The following is a 5,908-nucleotide window of genomic DNA, read 5'->3' on the forward strand; positions in this document are numbered from 1 at the left end:
CATACTCCGCAATCCCCATCTTACCTTTCTAAATTAACGAGACCACACCTGAATTTGGAGTATAAATGGCCATAGCAGCCTTTTATTAACAAAATATTAATAATGCAAAAACTTTTAACATATAACATCTGTAACGACAACTGTCCATCCTCAGTCTGGTCTTTGACGGCACCCCGAACTTCACACATCTTCCACCACTACACTGCTGGACCTTTCCTCCATGATAGGCCTCCAGCCATACCACCAGCTCGGAGACAACCCCCTCCCTGCAGTGCAACCATTACTGTATTCCAGCTAACAGTTCTAACTGGAATACACCAGAGGGGCACATACTACTGATGAGCCCCCCAACACTTCCATCTCGTATGTTTTCTGACACCATCAAAGACCAAAAACACCGACGTTACTCTTCTGCTATGACGAAACCGATTTCCACTGCACCTTAAATGTAATAAAAACAAACAGACAAGAAAACCAACAACACACGGAGGGTGGGTGGGAAACTGCTTCCTCTGCTGCCCAGAAGTCCCGCCTCCCCCTTAATAAATATCGCTCCTCCCACTCTGTCTTCTCCAATCTGTACAATCCCCTTCTTCTCAGATTCTTCTCACACTTTCCTAATTAACCATTTGTTGTCTCCCCTCTACATACTGTCATGCCCGGCCCTGCACTACTTTCTTTTTTCTCTTTTTGTTCCAGGCCTCACTGACCTGTTAACCATTTACAGTCCTCCTGTGCTTGAGAAATGACTGTTAGTAAAGTTTTTAGTTTTTTTGGCACTTTGTTATATCTTGTAAACTCCTGTTTACACATAGTGCAGTGATCAATGTTTTCCCTAGGACACACTTATACTCACACACTTCTATGTCTGCAGTCTCTGACCGTCTCCTGTACTATGTCTGCAGTCTCTGACCATCTCCTGGAGGTGTGAATAATTACCACGCTAACCCCCCAAAAAATGGAAAAAGCACCTACATAAAAATGTGACAAACATAAAGAATCAAAATGGTGAAAAATGTAGCGCTAAGCAGTGTACACAAATATTGTGATATATGTGAAATATTACATAAAAATAACAATAACAATGGAAAAAACTCAAAAGTCCATCTATGAACAATAGTGATTAACCAAAAATAAACCTCCAACACTAAATAATAATGTGAAAAAGGTATACAATAATGTCCAACATAACCAGCAGTGTAGAACAAAAACTAAAACGTCCAACACCAGATGATGTAAATTCAAAAAAAGTGAAGTGGAAGTGAGATTCTGTCCACTGAAGAAACATCAAGAATGGCAAATCCTCAAAAACAAAATGAGATGTGAATGCTCTTACTGAAACAGGTGGACTCCAATGTCAGCGACACAGTCATACAGGCAGTGTGCCACAAATGGCAGATGTATGGAACTCAAGATGGTTCGGACCTCTAGGATGGGATCCAGGAGAACCGTGGGTAGCCTCTAAGCTGACCTCCAATCCAAAAACTGTCAAGGCTGGATCTTGATATTAGGTCCAAAAGGACAGCACACCCACTCGCATCCAGATGGTATATGGAAAAAGAAATTGCTTCCACATGGTGTAGGTCAAAAAGGTTAATTATTTCTAAAAACCAGCATACAGGTATAAAAGTGATCACAGATAAAATGCGGGGCAATGTGGAGAGTGATGAGCCAAGCCCTATGCATTTTGACCAATGGGTCTTCAACAGGGTCATAAATCACCTCTCCCATACTGCCAATATATAGATTACGCTAGATTAAAATTAATGATACAAGACCAATCAGCATGCATGACCTCAAAGAACCATTGATTGGAGTAGAGGTGGTCACCTGGCCACTAAACTCCAAGCCTCACTATGGAGTCCAATGGTAAGAGGAGAGCGTAGATCACATGAGCCCAATAGCCAACCAGATGGTAACCCGGAAGTGTGTGCTAATGTAGTCACATGACAAACAGGACACAAAAACATCCTGTTGAAAAGTCCACGAAAAAATGGGTCTAAAAGTCACATGACAAGCAGAGATCATGACACATGACCATACAGGGGATGATTCTTGTAAAAAGCCAGCGAAAAAACGGGTCTTGGGGTCATGTGTCAGGCTCTCAACACATGATCATATCAATATCACATGACTGGGACCAGCTAGGCCTGATGGGAACTCGAGTGTAAAGGAGAGTTAACCTTGGAGGAATGGAGACCCCTGGACCAGGAAAGAAGTAGTATAAACAAATGTAACCAAGCATGTATGTGATGGTCTGAATGACTGGAAATAACTCATTTGGACACACAAACAGACAGCAACAAAAGCAATCTCGGGACCACGACCGGAAGTGAGTGGTCACATGGCCCGAAGTACACAGCCACCTAACCGGAAGTAATCCCGGATTCCGGAGGTTACCAAAGAACACATGTTCAAACAACAGTCACATGACTATCAGTGTCCAGCGTCAACTGATAACAAAAATTGCATTAAAAGCATACAGAAAAACCATCAAAAACTGTAAACTAAGTAAACCATGGGGAAATGAAAAATAAAGACCATAAATGCATCAATATCATAAAAATAAACAGGTAATATCTGAACTAAACCAAATAAAATCAAAATCCCGATAAATGTAACCTGGGAATGATGGCAAACTAGTATAAAAAAAATACTTAATTTACATGTAAAATACCTTCCATGTATATAAATCCAAATATATATATATATATATATATATATATATATATATATATATATATATATATATATATATATATAATATAAATATGTGACGGGAGGTCCCTTGGAACTCAGAATACCTTGAAAAGTAGGGGATGCCCTTGTTCCAGCTCCCCATACACCTCTTATGTCTAAGTCACCCTGTGCTATCCTGGCACAGGGTGAGTGAGAAAATATATCTTGGACTACTTAAAATGGGACAGTAATATTTGTCCACAATATCTCCCAGGATGTATGTAAAGACTATTCTTGGTTTGATTGATTCTGAACTCAACCTGTTAATTGAGTGAGCTGATCACATTGGCCTCCATGACTGGCTAGGAGACGAACAGTCTAATCCTACTATAGTTGTTGATGACTAGGCTGAGGAGGGGGGAGATCATTGTTTGTATTGTTAAATTGTAATTAGCTCCTGCTATTGTGTTTATACTACTGTGTGAAGCTCGGTGCCCACAAGTCTGTGTTCTACAGGTCATGTCTCTGAGTCATCTGGTCTGGGTAAATGATTTAGTAAACTAGCTCATGTTAATTAGGTTAATTAGGTTACAGGTGTATTGTTAGAGTAATATGAGCAGGAGGGGGGAACCTCATCTTCTACTGTATATAAGACTGTATTCTGGTTCTAATAAAAATATAGTCCATGTTAGCAGTGAAGCAAGTCTCGCCTTGTTTTATGCTTGAGAGCGGTTGGAATATCTGATATCTGTATCCAGACTACAAGGAAGTGGTATACTGATGGAAGCACTCAAGCGGAGTGTGGGACGTTCCGTGACAATATATATATATATATATATATATATATATATATATATATATATATATATATATATATATATACACAAGTGAGATAAATAAACCTTAAGCCTGATTGATAAATGAGTTGAGATCCCACTCCACGTTCATCCTGAACGGGAAGTAGGATCTGAGCTCATATATCCAATATGTCTTGAGGCGAGAGACCCCGGGGAGGCGGGACTGTCCCCTCCAATGGGGGACAAACTTATCAATCACTTGAAAAAGTGTTCCAGTAGGATCCTTCAAATAGTGACGGGGCACACTATGTTTGCTTTTCCCACTCTTTACACCAGCGACATGTTCATTCACTCGTGTAGAAAATGTCCTGATTGTACGGCCCACATACTGCTTTTTACAAGGGCAGGTCAGCAGATAAACGATGAATTGGGTGGCACAAGTGGTGAAATGTCTCATAGATTAGATACATAAAGTGACGGTCGACATAAATGTGTCTTTTTCACGTCTCCCCCCGATGTTGTGGAGGCACACATTGCATTTTCGAGATGGGTGGTAGCCCTTGCACTGCTGAAAGAATGAGACCTTTTTGGGGGGATCAATCACATTAGGAGCAATCTGCACCTGTATGGACCGTGCCCCTCTATAAACCACACCAGCCTGTTCAGGAAGGACAGGACCCAAAAGCCTGTTGTTCCAGAGCACTTTCCAATGTTTCCTAAAGCTTTCCCTAATCTGCCTTGATTGAGTGGAGTACGTGGTAAAAAAAGACCATCTGAATCTAAAATCAGGAGCATTTTTAGGGCGTTTCAAAAGGATGGAGCTTCTATCAGTTTGTAAAGCTTTGTTAATCTCGGCATTCTAAATCAGCGGGGTTAAAACCCTTTTCCACAAATCTCTCTTTGAGAACCTGGGACCGTAAAAGAAAATCTGAAGTCCTCGTGCAGTTGCGACCTAACCGTAGAAACTGGCTATGAGGGACTGATTTAAGCCATTGTGTCTGGTGGCAACTGTCAACTGGAATGTATCTATTTCAATCAGTTGGCTTAAAATAAGTCTTAAACTCAAGATGTTGTTCGACCACCACAATCTCAAGGTACAAGAAATGAATGGAAGTTGAGCTAGCTTCATAGCTCAAAACGATCCCTCGATCACTGAGATTGAGTGCAGCCATGAAACTATACAAAGCTTCACGGTCCCCACTCGATAGGAGGAGGATTTTCGTCAATATACCTAGCCCAGAGAACCAACTCAGGTCTCTGGGAGGCATAGACGACATCCTCCTCCCACTGGGCCATAAAAAGGTTCGCCAGACTGGGGGTGAACTTCGTCCCCATGGCCCCATGCAGCGATGGACCTGTCAGAGCGCCGCTCTCCCCTATGGGGGATCGGATGATGACGGACCGCAGAGTCCGTCGTCACCCGATCCGATCCGAAAACGGATGGAAAAGTAGGGATTTCCTCCGTTACACTTTTTCGGATCAAAGCGGGTCGGATGTCAGTGGACGTTCATCCGCTGACATCCGCTATTCCATAGGGATACATGTATGTCCGTTTTTCATCCAAAAACGGAAGGATGAAAAACGGACATACGGATCGTCCGTGTGAAAGAGCCCTAAAAGATCTCCAGCTCACTTCATTTCTGCCTTCGCCTTGGTCACATCACAAGAAACCATCTCCTGCATTCCTGTTTAAAGACTGGCTTTGCTGACATCCCTTCTGGCTCCTTATCCTGCTTGCTGTTCCTCTATTTGGATCCCTGACTTCTGGCCTGGCTGATTACCTGATCTGGTTACTGAATTCTGGCTATGCTTTGACTACACTTACTCTATTTACCTTTTTTATTTTTATTAATAAACAAGTGTGATTTTACTGTACTTCTGTCTCGGTCTGGTTCATGGTTTCAGTAGGCGGCCTTCGCCATGAATTCAGAAGATACAGTCAATCCACTTGTTGGTAATATTTTTTCCAGATTGGATGAGCAAGATCACCGCATGGATCAGTTTGCCATGGCGTTACAAACGCTCCTGAGTCGCACGGCTCAGTTGAAACCCCCCACTGTGGCTGCTCCAGTACAACCTGAGTTGCAGGCTGCTGCTGCGCTAGTCTCTGTGCAGGCACCCGCCTTGAGTAGTACACCCATAAGAGGTATGTCTGTTTCCGCCGTGCTTCCCCAGCGATTTGGGGGTGATCCAGTTCAATGCAGAGGGTTTCTCAATCAAGTTGCGATATACTTTGAGATGCTGCCCCAGGCGTTTCCCACGGACAGAAGCAAAGTGGGGTTTGTGATATCTTTGCTTTCTGAGAGAGCCTTGGCCTGGGCTAACCCTCTATGGGAGACGCAAAAACCTGTTGTCTTGAGTTACCCTGAGTTTGTGGCCTCCTTTAAAAGGGTATTTGACGTTCCCACACGCTCCGCTTCTGCTGCCAAATG

This window comes from Aquarana catesbeiana, linkage group LG12 (genome assembly GCF_042186555.1).
Source record: "Aquarana catesbeiana isolate 2022-GZ linkage group LG12, ASM4218655v1, whole genome shotgun sequence".
Taxonomy (NCBI): Eukaryota; Metazoa; Chordata; class Amphibia; order Anura; family Ranidae; genus Aquarana; species Aquarana catesbeiana.